The following is an 18297-nucleotide window of genomic DNA, read 5'->3' on the forward strand; positions in this document are numbered from 1 at the left end:
CGCAACAGAAAAATACAACCCAACAAGCAGAAACTCATTGTGCATCTATTGTGCAACAAAGTTACCAGCAACCTAGTAAATTCCCATCAGGCTTATAGCACTGTCAGATCTCTGAAGGATACGCTTACGTAACTCTTACTATTTTCCCCTTTCAGCTTCCTTACCTACCCATACTCATTCCCAGCAATAGCCTGTCATACCATGCCGCTCCTCAAAAACCAATCAAATAAGTCCCAGAAGTGTGAAGTAGGCAAAAAACAGAGGGGCCCTAAAGCCAAACAAGGAATGTCTCCATAAAAAGTCATACTCAGCCCCTTCAACAGGCAACTGTACAAAGGAAGGGAGATTGGGCGTTGCAAAATGGTAATAAACAATTACCAAGCTCCTCCTTCCTGGTTGGCCCTCCAGCCTCACATGTCCTCTCACACCCTTACCTATAGGAGCAACTGATGTTTCATATACCTTTTTTATGTGTGCAAAAGTTATGATGGGTGAGGACAAATACCTCCCCATATTATTGCAGGAAAAACATTGAGAAAATCATCTACCACTACTTTCTCCCTGCATAGCATTTCATGTCCCAGGAGACTTTGGAAATGTACTTTTCCTGGGTGCTGTTGAGGTCTATAGTAGTCCCTTTGACAATTACATCTCCCAGGTCTACTTGTATCTTGTGATGCCCTCCCCACTGAATGCAGTATACCTCTGAACACCAGTTGCTAGGAACTGCAAGTGGGGAGAGTGCTGTTGCCCACGTCCTGCTTGCAGGCTTCCTAAACTCATCTGGTTGGTGAAGGTGCTGGATAAGGTTGACCTGACCCAGTAGGGTTCTTCTTATGCTTTTATGGTAGAGAGATGGCCCTTCCTCCATATATTAACTGTCCAATTACCACAGTAGTGTTTGCATACATTTGATCACACCATGAAGCAAAAAACACACACAAAAAAGCAGCAAAATCCCCCCAAGGATCATCAATAGTTAGGCAACTGATTCCCACTGTACTCTTGGTTCTGTTTCTCCTTGAATGGAGCAGCTTTTTGGCCACAGTAGAAGATGGATGTGTTTTCCACATTTCAGCCCTACTTTGACACATGCACGTATTTGTGCAACACATATATGTGCATGCATGATTGAGCCATGAAATTTATCAGGCCAGTCCCTGCTTCAACCCTAGCCTATTGCACAGGTTTGCTGTGAGGATTACATTAGGAATGAGAAGATTCATCATATTCTGTTCCTTTATTATTCAACTGAGTCACCCTGCTCTTCATACCACGCCTGAATTCTTGTTTATCACAGAATCATAGAGTTGGAGGGATCTTCACAGGCCATCGACTCCAATCCCCTATTTTTGTTTTCCATACCAGTAACCATCTATGTCACCCTCCTTTGAACCCATTCCATGGAGGTTCTAAGGAATCCATTCTAAAGTCTGATGCCAAGAACAGGACACAAGTTGAAATAAGGCAATCCCAACATCTAATGATTTATGGAATGTCAGGCCCTGGGGGAAAGCATTCTCTGTAATTCTGTAGAGCCAGTGTGGTGTAGTGGTTAAGGGCGGTAGACTCGTAATCTGGGGAACCAGGTTCGCGTCTCTGCTCTTCCACATGCAGCTGCTGGGTGACCTTGGGCCAGTCACACTCCTTTCAGCCCCACTCTCAGCCCCACTGTTTGTTGTGGGGGAGGAAGGGACAGGAGATTGTTGGCCGCTTTGAGACTCCTTTGGGTAGTGATAAAGCGGGATATCAAATCCAAACTCTTCTTCTCTTCTTCTTGAGGTGTCTCATGCCCCATACTTACTAACTTTTCATTCTGTCCAGACATCCATTCTATTGTGCATTTATCACAATTTGTGCTCACGATGGTATCAGGGAGGTTATATGTGATCCTGCTTTCAATACTGTTTGTGCCTGCAAACATTTTTTGGCTGAATATGCTGCTTCATTTCCAGTCAGTAAATGCCCCATGACTTCATGCTGAAGTCCCGTAACATTCCACACCACAAATGTTAAGGAGGTTGCACTAGAATGCAGGACTGCCCCTCCAGGTGACAATAATGTCACCTGGAGGGACCCTCATACATTGGGGAAGTTTTACAGTACAACTAACAAAGCAGAATGGAAAGAGTGAATGTTCTAGACAGCTTTCCTAAATAATACCAACTTTTAAAAAAAGTCATTTGGATATATATTTTACAGCACCTGACTCCTTCTGTTGCAGGAGGATTGGGGAAGCTTTGACAGTCAGCATGTGGGCCACAGTCCAGAGGGTCACCTAGCAGTGGTAGGTGAGGCCAGAAGAAATGATGGGTGGGGCAAAGATGCTACTCTTCCCTTTATATACTAAGCTACATTCATATTACATGCAGAATACAGGTTTCTACACTTAAACACATCTCTCTATTCAGAGAAGAAATAGGAATTATCACCGTTCAGTGACACATTCCAGTTAGACAAAAGCACTTCAGGGCATGAAGCAGTTCTGTGAGGGATGTAGTTTAGGAAGGACCTGGGGAGAGTTGCAAAGGCTTGGTAGAGTGTTGTGGAGAGCTGTATTTGGCCCTCGAGACCTGAGGTTCCCCACCTATCTTAAGGGATTCTTTCTTCTTCCAATGGGAATGATATTTGCATTTCTCTGTATAGTTTTGAAGGGTTTGCTGTTTAGCCTCACCTGACATGATTGTGCAAACAACAGAGGCAGCAGCTGGGAAATGGTTCATCTTTGTTTTCTATGCAAATAATATTCAAGGAAATGTCCCAAACAGAGAATATATATATATATATATATATATATATATATATATATATATGAGAGAGAGAGAGAATGAGAGAGGGCAACATTTGACATAAAATAAATATTTTGTTAAACGACCGAAGAATTAAAATCCTAAAAGCACATACATCAGAATTGCCTGACAGGTTAGGGGTACTTTAACCACATTGCTAAAAGCTTCACTAAATGACAAAATAGCTGCTTCATGTTCCCCAAAATGAAACAAAAAATATTAGATAAGGCAAAGGGCCATAGCTCAGTGGTACAGCAAAAAATTCTAGCTTCAATCCCTGGTAGGGTTGGGAATGTTCCCTGACTGAAATCCTGGGAAGGTCCTGCCAGTCCGGGTTGACAATACTGAACTAGACAGGTCAATACCCTGACTTTATATAAAGAAGTTTCCTATGTTGGTAGGGATTTGAGAAATAAATACTTTCTGCATGTTAATTACATCCTGATCAACCCACTGTTAATTTCGCTCCAAATATGAACCCCAGTGGAAAGAAATATAATCAGTGACAAGGACTACAGACTCAAGATTGTAACTGAAATGAATTGAACTGTTAATTGATAGAACAATGAAAAATACAGAAATGTTTGTGTAACTGCATGAGAACAAAAAGTGAAATCCATCAACACAATCCAGTATGAATACATGAATAACCATTGCAATGTAAAAACAGTAATAGAAAGATCACCAATGATCGAATGGAATTGACAAAACAATATTTTTCAATAAGCCTAATTGACAAAGCAACTGCTATTAATAAAGCAATTTATTATGTGAATATTGTAGGGCTTACACTGTACCATCCTAATTCCTTCTCCAGCAGAATTTACCTAACTGCCACTCCAAATAGAGAGAGCTGTGCCAAAAACGTCAAATAAATAAAGACATGTTTTGATTGGGGGGGCAAAATAAATCAAAATCCTGAAAATTCAAATGTGGGGGGATAAATTTCAAGAATGGGTATCCAAGGTGCTGAAGTGTTTCCCATATTCTATTATCCTTATAAAAAGGGGTGGGGTGGGGTGGATTTTTATTCCTCTTGCTTCTTTTGTTCATATGGAACTCATATTTGTTAGATATATTTTAATACTATTGCTTAACTTTTGGTTTTGATTGTATGTATTTCAAACCTAGGACTGTCAGATGAGGGATAGATTTCAAATATGGTAAACTAATAAATAGTATGTTGGAATTGAGCCCAAATGTAGGACTTCTCTGCATTCCATACATGCTCCAAATTTCTCAGGGGGAAATGTAAAAATCACTGAAGATATGTTAACACCTTGCACACAGTCTTCAGATACAGAAGTCACATTGTCATGATAATAATTGCAATAAGAGGAATAAACTGTGGAGAAGGAGGATCTCAGAGGGAGGGCTCTAGTGATAGATATCTACTTCCAGCAAATTCTAGGGTGACCAGGTACAGAATAGGGCTTCAGTCCCGTAAATAGTTCTGAAGAAACTGGAGCTGGTTCAGCCCAAATATGGTAGGGTTGTCATACGTCTGAATTTTCCCAGACCATCCTCTTTTTTGGGGGGGGGGGCAGTGGCGTAGCGTGGGTTGTCAGCACCTGGGGCAAGGCAAGTAATTTGCGCCCCCTAACCCGTGGATTTGCGCCCCCTAACCCGTGGATTTGCGCCCCCTAACCCGTGGATTTGCCTAACCCCCCGATGTTGCGCCCGGTGCGGCCGGCCCCCCCTGCACCCCCCACGCTACGCCACTGGGGGGGGGGTAAAATCTGGCTTTGGGGGATTTTCTAAGCTTAGCAAAATGTCTGTGTTTTTTGGGGGGGGGTAGCAGATGAGCAGTGGGAGCATCCGGGGTCCTTTGCACAGCTCAACTGGGGAGCAGGAAGACTCCCAATCCCCAGCTGAGCCAGCTGCTTGTGAGAGGGCAGGGAAGCAGTGTAGGTGGTCTTAAAATCCCATCAGTGGCTACTTATAATGATGGCACTTTTAACTACAGCATCAGAGGCAGTATGAAGAACAGCTGTTGGGGAACATGAAGGGGAGAGGGTCAATGCACTCAGAGCTATCTGGAGATGCTAAACTAGATAGGCCTTTGGTGTGATCCAACAGGGCTCTTGGGACTGCGAAGGATTTGATTTAGTACACGTGGAAAGGTGAACTTATCTGATACTCACTTTCTGAAATAACATGAGATCCAAAAACACAGTCATTCTTCAAAAATCATGTTACTGAAATTGAAGTGCAGTACTGCCGCCAAGTAATGTGTATAAAAATCCATACACTGTGCTAAAGTGTACAAGCAATTGCATATATTAGTGAAAATAACATAATATGTGGGGAAATTGCTTTGCAAAAATGTGTACATTGGGGGAAAAATAGTATACAAACATGCGGCTATCAGGAAAACGTCACACTAAATTTCCATGAGGACTTTAAGTAAAAATTCACAAACAGATGTGAAAATATGGAGAACTGAATTTAAGATTGGAAAAATGAGAAACTGAGATACACTGAAACTCACAAATTCACCCGTCTCTACTTCTGACATTCTTATTTTGAGTTTGACACAGCTCTATGGGAACTGGACCCGACTCAAAATAGGGGCCGCCTATTCAGGCAGGGGAAGTTTGTCTCTGGAATTCTCCCCTTTAAATACCTTGCCCCATTCCTAAACTCACAAAACAGCCCTGATTCCATGCCACAACAGTCACACTGCAAATAGCTGTGCTGTGGGAGCTTTGATTGGGACCACAAAAGGAATCATAGCAGTGCTTTTATTGCTGTCAAAAAGCCTGGCTAACGAACACTTGCCTGCCTAGTCAAATTAAAGCTTGAATTACCATCTCAGCCTTTGTTGTGCATATATATTAAGCCATCTTTGTTTTTTGACATCATGGTTTCCAACAGTTGTCATGAACTGTATAGAGAGACGGTCTGGGAACTGTCTATTTTTCCTGCGTATCATGGAGGGGAAACATACGTTAAGAGTCAACAATGGATACATCAAGTGCTTTTGCTGTCTCAAGGATGTCAGCCTAAATTACTTTTTGTTGCTAGCATTTCCCTTGCTATCCTTGGATGGGCAATGCAAAGAACAGAACCCTATGAGATGTCAGGCCCAACCTGATGGTTGAGTGCAGTCTGACATTACCATACTGAGTATTTGCCGGTTGGGAAAGATATGATATGGGAAGGTGATACCATCATGAAGCTTGGAGATAATATGTCTGATAGTACACTCTACAATGGTGGTGGGGGAGTCATTTTCAGCATGAGGGCAGCATTCCCTTCTAGGTAATATTCTGGGGGCCACAAGCCAGGGGTGGCAGGGCCAGAAGCAAAAGTGGAATAGCAAATGTTAATTTACTCACACACCCCTCTCTATTCTAATTCCAGGCAACATGCAACATATCAAGGTCCTCAAAGTATGATATTTTATACATACTCTTGTATCTGCTTTCAAAAGGGAAATCCCATAGACAAGAACAGTTCTGCTCCTCTTGAGTAGCTGTGATTGCAATTATTTATTTAGGTTGGCTTTGTACTTCATAATGCATAAAATACTACTTGGCCAATCTCCTTGCCTTTGTGCCCCGGGAGAATGGAAGGCGGGAGAAAAAAGCACATCCCACCAAAAGCTGTACATTTTAATATACTTGTTTGGAAGACTCATATTTTATTCACTTTCCTTTGAGAAACTTTACACAGATCATATCAAGAAAGTGGGGAAAGGAGTGAGCCAGACTGGCAGCTGCTATAACAATAATTTTACATACACATATGAAAAACCCCAGCTATGACCGCACACACTCTCACAAAAAGCTAGCATGATGTACATCGGATGCCAACTCATGCGATTCCTATACAGGGATGCTAGAGGGATCCACTGGTCTGAGTTCCAAAGCTGACTCACCTGACTGGCACTGATCTGCACAGACTACTGTGGGCTTTGGAATGCTGTTGTCCTTCCTAATCCTTTTGCTATGTGGTCTCAGGGCTGCATTTCTTATATACCAGGGAGCAGCTGCTCCAAATGGCTAGAAAACATGGCTGAGGCCACATACATTCAAAATGGGGCCAGAGAGCAATGGCAATGTACAGGAAAAATATGCTGCCTATATGAGTGCACAGAAGCAGCAATCTTTTCATCCTCTGCAATGAACCTGGGGCAGATGATATATCACTATCTCCAACAGTGCTATTTTTCTAGAAATGGCAACAGCACCCACCTGAGAGGTGCCGGAACTGAGTTCCACTGAGTTCCAGCTGAAAAAAGCTTTAACCTGCAATCACTCTCAGGGGCACATACAACCCCATTTTCGATGTGCATTGAAGTAGTCACACTTTCTAGACACTTGGAACAGCTATTGCACACACACACACACACACACACACACACACACTCACGAACAGACTTAAGACTAAACACATGTAAAATTGAAACAAAACCACATTTAGACCAAATGTAGTCTGATCCATCCACTTTTTTCTCCTGCGCCCAAATTTCTGTCATTTGTTATAAGACCCCTGACGCATCAGATACAAAAGAAATGTACCCTGATTACTAAATATCCTATTGCTGTAAGGAAAAAAACAATTGCAAAAGTGGATGATTTGTAACTCATGGGTGAATGTCTCAGGTTCAGTCCCTGGCATCATTAAGTAGGACTGTGAGACTTGGTATAAGGAAGCTCACTATGTACAAGGTTGACTTTCTCGTGTTGCCACCCTCTGCACCTCCCTCAGAGGGGGCACATGGAGAAGGGCTTCAGATGACTCAGAGTCCAGGTTGATTCATATGGAGAGAATTGGCCCTTGAGGTATTTGGTGCATAAAGCTTTTTACATCAAAACCAGCACTTTGAATTGTGCCTGGAAACTATTTGGTATGCAATAGAGCTGTGTCCAGCTTTGTGTTATGTATTCAGACTATCTTGCCCAGTAGACTCTATGGGTTGCATCCAATATAAGTTTTACTTGGAGCAGCTCCACTGATGTTAATGGACATGACTAACTTAGGTTTGTTTATTCCAGTGGGTCTACCCTATGTATAACTTAGCTGGATGCAACCCTATAAAAATAATCTATTTTCTTTGGATTTAAAATGAATGTTTCCCCCCCCCTTTTCTTGGTGTATTGGTAACTATGTAATGGCAAATGGCAAAGGACTGCTATTATACCCAGCCAGATCACATGCAAATTTCCCTAGAAGTGCTAATATTCCAAGTGTGGACTGAATCCAAAAATTAGAACATAATTCTAAACTTCAGTGTCATTAGAGAAAATAAATGTTTTCCTTAGAGAAAGTAATAGACAGTTTCTAACGTTATGGTACATTAGCCTCTTTGATGCCCTTGCATATGATGCCATCATCTTTAATGCACATATTAAAGAGAAAGATGTTAGAGTTAATAAAGGGAATAGTTTCAATATCTGTACACTTACTGGAAAGTGTCAATTATTTCTACTCTGTAGGGCAGTTAAAAAGGTCTTCAGAGGACCTTATTTCCATTAGATAGTGACTATGTCCAAAATATTGAAATCATACATTTAACCATTATTTTGACTGACAGGTGTTCAAAAGGGCTCTCCCAAAGTATGAATGCTCTGTTGTGGTGGTTTCATAGATTCATACTATACCCAATTGTCACTTCATGGATTCAGTTAGACTATATTGTTATAGGTTTGCAGGGGGCAAGGATCTCCTGGGTGCCAGTTCTTCTCATAATATATGAAATTAGTAACTATGGGGTTTGAACAACAAATTTAGCAAGGCCTAAAAAATAAGTCAAGCCATCTTCCTTGGGAGATTGGCTGAGAGAGGTGCCATCAAAGAACAAAAACAGATACAGGCAGAGACAGTACCCTGACAAATCTAATGCCCTTTGAATCGAATGCTGTGCCACTGTGGGGAGCAAGCCCCTCTTGAGGTGTGGTACTCAGAACCCTCTCTCCATCCAAAGTCAGGTGTAAATATGTGTAAGTAAACCATAGACACTACAGCCTCTGCTGCATCTCATTTTCCCCAAAGGAAGCACAAACCCTTATAAACTGTCAAGACCCCTGGGATCTTGCACACTGTCAGGCTGCCATAAAAGCCCTTCTGTCTGTTGTCCGATGCTGTAAGCAGACCAGGCACAGTGTTTGCAGTAATTAACTTTATTGTTCAGTAACCAAGGAGTCAGCACACAGCACATCCATCAGATAAGCAAGTCAGTTGCAGAAACTAAAGTTCTGGCCCCTATTTCCCTGCCCCTTATTTATACCTCCCTTGTGTTTTTTCACTGTGACTCAGCTATTCTTAATTGTTCTAGCCTTTTCTCAACCCTTCGTTCCTACACTGAGAGTGGGGGAAGGGAAGGAGCTGAATCGGGACTGTATTGAATAATAATAATAATAATAATAATAATAATAATAATAATAATAATAATAATATATTTATACCCCACCCATCTGGCTGGGTTTCCCCAGCGACTCTGGGCAGCTTCCAACTGAATATTAAAAATACAATACAGCATTAGACATTAAAATCTTCCCTAAACAGTTGTCTTTTAACAGTAAAATAGTTGTTTATTGCCTTGTCATCTGCTGGGAGGGTGTTCCACAGGACAGGCGCCACTACCGAGAGGGCCCTCTGCCTGGTTCCCTATAACCTCACTTCTTGCCCCTGCTCCTTCTCTATCACCATCTGTGGCTACCTCATGGCCTCTCCCCTTCACCCTCAGTCTCTGCTGATGATTCCACCCTGAACCACCAGTCTGAACCTAGTTCAAAGTCCTCTTCCCCCTCAGGTGCCTCCTGGACCACGGACTGCCACCACTCTTCCTCACTCAGCCAGTCCCTGACAAAGGACCACATGCCAGCACTGGGTGGAGCCAAGGGCAGAACTAGGTGGCACAACAAATGTAAATCTTACCTTTGTACAGTAGACTAGTTTTGACACACACTCACACAACTCTTTGAGGACACTTTCCAGCCAGGCAAAAACACTTGAGATGTGAAGCAGGGTCACCGAGGTGGTATCCTGGAGGGACATCACTGTCGGGTGTTGGGATACTGCCAGGGAGACAAAGTCCATCATGGCCCCACGTCGCCTCCGGATGTCCATCGATCTCCCGTAGGCACGCAGTATCAGCAATTAGCGACACGCGCTCCAGAAATAGTTTGCCACATTCCAGAGCTGATGCACGCTCTTATCAGTAGATAATGCACAGCGAAAGATGCACGCAGGAGAGCATTATTTAAGTTTATTCAGCGTTGGTCAGAACAAAGAAAAAACATGACCGCCTGCTTCAGTGTTCAGGCACCGAGAGAGGGAAACGAAAGCAACAGAAAACATAAACTTCCTGTGAACAGGAAATACGCAGACTCTGTGACTCACAAAGCCTGCTCCCTTTTAAGGTGGAACGGAAATATCCTAACATCGGGTTCATGGGGAAATGCTTACCTTTTCTCAGTGGTGGTATCAGGTAAATTTTTTGTTTGCTTTTACTGCCACCAACACAACAGCAGACTTCCCCTTTCAGTGATCCAGGCACTTTTTTTTTTAACATCAGAATGCCTCAGACACAGCAACATTTATTTTGATGGAATAATGGCCACGTATATGCACAAAGGGCAGCCACCCAATTCCCTACCATCATACTCCAATTTCAGCAACCTTCATCTCAGTTCTAGCATATATACATCACATTTTTGATGCTGTGTAGAATCATTGTTGCTAAAACCTCCAGAGATATTCTCACTTACATATGTTCAATCATCATCCCACAGATGACAGCTGTACCCTATCTGCTTGTCAGCCAAGCACATAACTAAAAAATGTCTGAAACTGTGATTCTTCTCATAATGAGCCTCTTACCAGAAACTTCTTGCAAAGATTCAGTTGTATGCATGGTCGATCAGAAGTGATTCCCACTGAATTCAGTGGGGCTCACTTCCCCATAAAAGGTATTATTTATATTTTACATGGATTCTATGGTTGAAAAGGTACACTCTTTTCTTCATTCTTTTATCTGATATTTTGCAACTGACAGAGATGTTGCAGTAAACACATATTAGCTTGTTTCATACTGATAGACAGTGAACCTTTTTCACTGAATCAATTCACAAATAGTCATTACAATAATTTACAACTGGTTGACTGTCTCAGAGATCAATGACTCATCTGGACAGTACATTTCAGAGCTTCTGTTACAAAAAATAATATTTATACAGCTTGATTATTTAAAGTGATCATTTTCTTTAAATTCAAAAGAATCAATAGCTCTTCCTGCCAATAATATTAGCTAAGCACAAAACACAAAATAGGTTTTGATTGCTCCTTAGATGTTTAGATGTGATTGTATATGATCACAATGATTCTTCAACATCATCTTCTCCTACAGTGGTACCTCGGGTTACAGACGCTTCAGGTTACATACGCTTCAGGTTACATACTCCGCTAACCCAGAAATAGTGCTTCAGGTTAAGAACTTTGCTTCAGGATGAGAACAGAAATTGTGCTCCAGCGGCGCGGCAGCAGCAGGAGGCCCCATTAGCTAAAGTGGTGCTTCAGGTTAAGAACAGTTTCAGGTTAAGAACGGACCTCTGGAACTAATTAAGTACTTAACCCGAGGTACCACTGTAGTTCATAATCTGCAAGGTTCAGAGTCTGCCTGCTATATGCTATACCCATGTCCACACTGTAGCTTAGAATGAATAAGGATTTATCTTGCAAGTCTGATTGTTGCAAACTTTGTCATATAGGTTTGCCAATTTTTCCAAAAAGGATGTGTCTCAGGTGTTTGAAATATCTTGATGTTCTCTCTACAAGATGAGCAAGAACACTAAAAGAGGGCATGGAGAAGAGCCAGTAGGTGATTTTGACTAGAAAAGAGTATGAGAATCTCCACCCCTTCCATGTGAACACCTGCACAGCTATTATAACTGACTAAGGGCACAATCCAAAGGCAAGATCTTCTGGGATGAGCAAGGTTAGGATTCACTCATCTGGTCTACATCAGTGTAACTCCTCATCCTGGCTCAGCCAGAGACATATCTCCCTCTCCCAGCCTAGATCTTAAGGCAGCAGTCAGCAAACTTTTTCAACCTTTTTCAGCCGTAGGCTGGTCCACCGTCCCTCAAACCATGTGGTGGGCCGGACTATATTTGGGGGAGGGGGGATGAACAAATTCCTATGCCCCACAAATAACCCAGAGATGCAAGGATACATTCTACTCATGTAAAAACATGCTGATTCCCGGACCATCCGCGGGCCGGATTTAGAAGGCGATTGGGCCGGATCCAGCCCCTGGGCCTTAGTTTGCCTACCCATGTCTTAAGGCCTAAAAGGGGGACTGGTGGGGCCAAACAAGATTAGGGGATTTTAGGCTGCATTCGAAGTCCATCCAGCTCATCCATATGACAAGGTAACCCAATGTAAATTAAGACAGCAAAAAGGGTGATGCAACTCAATTTTAAAAGCCCTACTCCTGAATGGTGTTTGGATCTAGTGTACTTTATGCCATCTTAATTTAAAGCAGCATAATCTATTGCAGCTACCTGTATTTAGGATTTCCCTTTACAACTGGAACAGATTTGGGGCATGTTTTCTCTCTCATTCCTTCTACCCCCAATACTGAGAGGCTGTTAAATGAGCGATCTTCTATTAGTCTGCCCAATTTCAACCAGTGCCTACCATTGGGGGCACAATCATGAATTAAGTCTTCTATACTCCATCACCTGCCAAATAACAACCTTCCAAATGATATCGCTCTTGTCTGGTTTATTCCATTAGGGCAGTCCTAGCAGAAGTAAATGAGAATTGGAACACATTCTCCAGCTTGTTCTGAATGGGACTCTTAGCTCTTGACTCACTTACTTACATATCAATTTAGAACTCTTAGCTGGATTTAAATTGAGTTGAGACCAACCTGTTTAAGACAAAATTGCATCTTTTCCCTTACAGAATGTTCTGTAGGAGATTAGAACACGAACAAAGAGAGTAGGGGGTATCATATTATTACAATCTGAGAAGCCCTTGTAAAACCATTCTCTCTATATACTAATAGCAAATTCAGTTCTCCCAATACTATCCACACACACACACACACACACACACACACACACACCTAAAAATGGCACTACCCACACATGAGAGGAGGTTTCAGCAGGCTTGGGAGAACCCTGAGGTTTACAGAAGAAAGGAAGAAAATCCTCATGGGAGGAAAAACAAAGCAACCCAATGAGAAATGTTGTCATTGGCCATGGAATACTCACTGACTGTTAAGGGAAGCTCATGCATAACACCCAGCTATCATACCATCTGTAACCTTGTGCAAACAGATAACTGAGATGGACACTTTTTACAGTTATTCATACAGGTATATAATGTTCAATAAGTATACACAATCTCAATACCTGTCTACACAACAGTTGAGCTTTACAAATCCACAGCTGTGCACCTTTTCACACGAACACTTATACATGTGCAGATGCAGCTTACCTTTACGTTCAGAGTGATGTGTGAACAAATCTACAAGATGAAACAGAGGGGGTAGCTGGGACTACTGGTCAGAGAGCACTCCATACATTTAATAATTCTCAGTGGCCTTGGTCATGTTGTCTTGCTCCTTAAGAAAATTTTACTGACGTGCATGGAAAGCCAATGCAAAAGTCTTTGCATTGAATTAAGCAATATCACCACTTAATATGCTTGAGCAAGGTTGTCCTAGTTCAAAGCTCAGCTAATTAAAATTTAGGCTTAAAACTGATTTTGGTAGCTGTATGAGCTAATGGGGCATGGAATACCAAGAGGGGTCCTCATTATATCTCCAATTTGCACAGATGCCAGTGTCTATCTTTGATATGGCAGTGGTGATATCATAGCCAATGAGGTTAATCCGAGGTGTGATTATTGCTAATTGAAATTGCTCCTTAGGAGGTCCCTGTTATGACGACACGCTGAAGATAGTGCTATGCATACAGGATAACTTCTAGGGAGCAACTTGAAAGCGACCATAAGCTTGGACCATCTCTCTATCTCTGTTACTGTTGCCAGAAGAAACATTTTCAAACAGATATTTATATGTATAGAATGCTGAGCTGATGGAATGTATAGAATGCTGAGCTGTACCCTTGTGGTACAGCATGGACTTGGCAAGACATAGATTCCAGGTTTGGTTTTTGACAGCTGCAGGTAGGGCTAGGAAAGACCCATCCATGAAACCCTTGAGAGTCACTAACAATGAGTACAGAGAATACCGAACAAGATATTGGTGAACATGGCAACAAGTCCATTCCCCTGCTTTGTGGACAGGTGTCCTTGTGGGCAGGTCCACAATCTCCCTTGAAAACCAGCCTATTGCAGGCTGGATCCTTTTCCTGTCTCCAAAAGGGCCCATGGCAGAGGCGGTTGGTGGGTGCAGGACCAACTGACCAATTGCGGCTCTTGGCACTATGCTCAGGGGAAGTTTAAATGACTGGCCTGTGGGGCCTTTCGGCATCTCTCTCGCCGCACCAGTTCTCATATAACCAAAATGCTTAAGTCTAATTAATGCATGAGTGGGGTTAATGCCATAGAGTAACCTGTCACTCACCTTGTGAGGAGGGAAGTCAGCCCTATTGTTCCCTCAGTCTACCACAGTGTTTCCCAAACTTGGATCTCCAGCTGTTTTTGGACTACAATTCCCATCATCTGGTCCTGCTACCTAGGGATGATGGGAGTTGTAGCCCCAAAATAGCAGGAGACCCAAGTTTGGGAAACACTGGTCTACCATGTGAACTCCAGTGTGGAAAGAGGTGTGAGCTGGTTGCTCCAAGCTCAGAAATCATGGCTTTTCTACAAAGCCATTGTGTTCCTGTACTAAATAATTGAGGAACTTTCACCACTTTGGAACTAACCCAACTTTTTCTGCCTGTGTTTTCTGAGTGCTGTATGGAAGAACACGTCAATCTGACATTTGAAGGGTTTGTAAGTAAACCATTTTTAATTTTCCAAATGTGTGGTCTTTTTCTATCCTAAGGAAAGTGGAAAACTTTGGAAGGAACTTAGAAGGGCTTATTTTAAAGGCCTAACAGCCTATATTTCCACGCTTCATGTTGCTACATATTTTGTGATTTTAAATCTCTGCTGGGATTCTCTCATCACAGAGTACTTGCCCCAAATCTGGATCTTGGCATCCAAGAAATTATCTTTTTATATCTTTTTTTCCTTAACCTAGAGCATTTAGCTGATAAAGAGTGTTCATCCTGACAGAAGGAGACTGCTCTTTTAATATGGTTACCACACAATCACAGACCCACAGTGCTTCAGATAAATCATCTGCAATGCCATTGCCAAATTTAGTCCAGAAATCTATGCTGGACTATTGTGAATCAGCAAGTGGTGCAGCTGGAGCAAGGAAGTTGGAGGTAACTGCAGAACAACTGTGACAAGATGCAATTAAATTGTCTTATATGACAGCCCTGGTTCTTTACATGGTGAGTGTACACGAAATGGGGTTGGAGATGCCTTATCCAAAGTAAGAGATTTTGCTACAATTTTTTTTATGAAAGTTTCGCTAGCTGGTCAATTAATCCACACTTGTTGGGAGCTGATACATATGCTCTCGGGCAACCTCAACATATAAGTAAACCTCAACAATGTGTTATAACAATTTGGCATAATAGACAGCCACAGCAGTGACTGAAACTCCCTCACTGTAGGAACTTTTATATGACCAATGTCTCTTGTCAAAATAAACAGCAGAGTGAATCTTTAGCAGGATGGACACATTGGAAAAGGAAGTTTCTGGTTTGAATGCCATAATTGGTACACTGATCAGGTTAGTGGAGACAGGAATTCTAATTTTAGCACCACAGAAAGGACGTACTATCAAAGAAACTGGAGTTGATGATGGTTTGATGGTACATCTAGATGGGGATAGGTCTGAGCTTGCTAAGTCCCTATTTGATTCAGTAGCTAAACAATTAAATGACATGTATAAGATTGGAACTTGAACTCAGAGACCTGCTTCTACACCAATATGAAAGCTCAGGAGATGGATTTGGAGGAGTTGTTTTCCATTCTTGACCTAACCCCTTCAGGTCCAAGGCTACAGATAGTGAATAAGTATGCTCATAACCCACTTGCTATCTTTCAAGGAAATGATCTCGGTCCATCAATTTATCTAATTTGTTCAAGCCCTAATCTGGCATCTTTTGATTGAACTCTGGAGGCTACAGGTCAACACTCTATGTTTCCTGCCCTGAAGAAGTGTCTCCACCCCCATCGTTCTTCCCAGACACTGAGGTCCAGTGCCGAGGGCCTTCTGGCGCTTCCCTCCCTGTGAGAAGCCAAGTTACAGGAAACCAAGCAGAGGGCCTTCTTGGTAGTGGCACCCACCCTGTGGAATGCCCTCCTACCAGAGGTCAAAGAGAAAAACAACTACCGGACTTTTAGAAGACATCTGAAGGCAGCTTTTAATGTTTAATAGAATATTGTATTTTAATATTCTGTTGGAAGCCATCCAGAGTGGCTGGGGAAACCCAGCCAGATTGGCGGGGTATAAATAATACATTATTATTATTATTATTATTATTATTATTATTATTATTATTATTACTACTACAGCGGTACCTCGAGTTACATACGCTTCAGGTTACATACGCTTCAGGTTACAGACTCTGCTAACCCAAAAATAGTACCTTGGGTTAAGAACTTTGCTTCAGGATGAGAACAGAAATTGTGCTCTGGCGGCGCAGTGGCAGCAGGAGGCCCCATTAGCTAAAGTGGTGCTTCAGGTTAAGAACAGTTTCAGGTTAAGAACAGACCTCCAGAACAAATTAAGTACTTAACCTGAGGTACCACTGTATTACTGCCTCGCTTGCCCAACGGCTAGCAAAGGGACCTAGGCACCATCCATGCCTTTTGGCAGAACATTCTAAGCAAGACACTCCCTCTCAGCCTCAGTCCCATCTGCAGTATGGAGACAGACAATAATAGCCATTTTAATGCTGAGGCTTGCTGTTAGAATTACTGTAAGGTATTACTTTTGAAGCACTTTGAACCCTTGAAAGTGAAACAAGAAGGGCTAAGTGTTATTATAAAGCATTTTGAACTATCTCCTCTTTGCTTTGCACAGTTCATTTCTTTAATTAACTGTCTCAAGAGCTGCATCTGTAACATTTTACTCATTTCCAGAGAGTGTTCAGAAGCTACCCTGATAAGTCATTAGGTTGAACTAAAGCCTTGGCTAGGTTTAATTAATTTAAATATTTGTGGCAGAACGATATGCAGGGGAGTGTTGTTCTTAATCAGTACAGACAGGGCTGTTCTGTTCGGCAAAACTGCTCCATCTCATGCCGACAATAAGAGCAGACTATGATAGAAGGAATGTTAATGTTAGTACAAGGGCAGGGAGAAAGGCTAGCTGATCCCAACACATGCTTCATTATCTGATAAGTGCAATACAAATCAGTGTGACATTCAATTACAGGTAATAACCCATCTTACACTTATCCGCATTTTGGGGTTACTGTGGGGCAGCTGGAGGGACTCTGAAAAAGGTCTTCAGATAAGAGGACACTTCCCTTGATCCCTCAAAGGAAAGCTAATTCCTCTGTAGCTTGAAGTTGGGAGAGGAGCTAGACTCTGCAAGTGTGGCAGTTCTCTTTTACAAATGCCAAAAAGATTTTTTCAGGTGAGGGAGCTCCAATCTTTTATTACAGGGGTGGGGAACCGGACAGAGCTTGTGTGGCAGCCAGCCAAGTTTGACAACATACCCTCCAACATTTCCCCGGTAAAAAGAGGGATGCCCTATTTTAAATAACAACAACAACAACAGTAGTAGTAGTAGTAGTAGTAGTAGTAGTAGTAGTAGTAGTTTTGGATACCCCACCCATCTGACTGGCTTGCCCCAGCCACACTGGACAACTTCCAACATATATAAAGGCAAAGGGACCCCTGACCATTAGGTCCAGTCATGGATGACTCTGGGGTTGCGGCGCTCATCTTGCTTTATTGGCCGAGGGAGCTGGCGTACAACTTCCGGGTCATGTGGCCAGCATGACTAAGCCACTTCTGGCGAACCAGAGCAGCGCACGGAAATGCCGTTTACCTTCCCGCCAGAGCGGTACCTATTTATCTACTTGCACTTTGATGTGCTTTTGAATGGCTAGGTTAGAAGGAGCAGGGACCAGGCAACGGGAGCTCACCCCGTTGCGGGGATTCGAACCGCCAACCTTCTGATCGGCAAGCCCAAAGCTCAGTGGTTTAGACCACAGCGCCACCCGCGTCCCTTCCAACATATATAAAAACATAGTAAAACATTAAACATTAAAAAACTTCCATGTACAGGGCTGCTGTCATATGTCTTCTAAATGTTGTATAGTTATTTATTTCCTTGGCTCGGGGATCACATAACTCCATACTCTCCAACATTTCTCCAATGAAAGTAGGGGCATCCTAAGGAAAAGCGGGACATTCCAGGATCAAATCAGAAACAGGGCTGGCTTCTCTCAACTTGGGAATATCCCTGGAAAATAGGGACACTTGAAGGGTCTCTGTCAGGGAACTG

This window comes from Podarcis liolepis, assembly GCF_965112155.1.
Source record: "Podarcis liolepis genome assembly, chromosome: 16".
NCBI classification, from domain to species: Eukaryota; Metazoa; Chordata; class Lepidosauria; order Squamata; family Lacertidae; genus Podarcis; species Podarcis liolepis.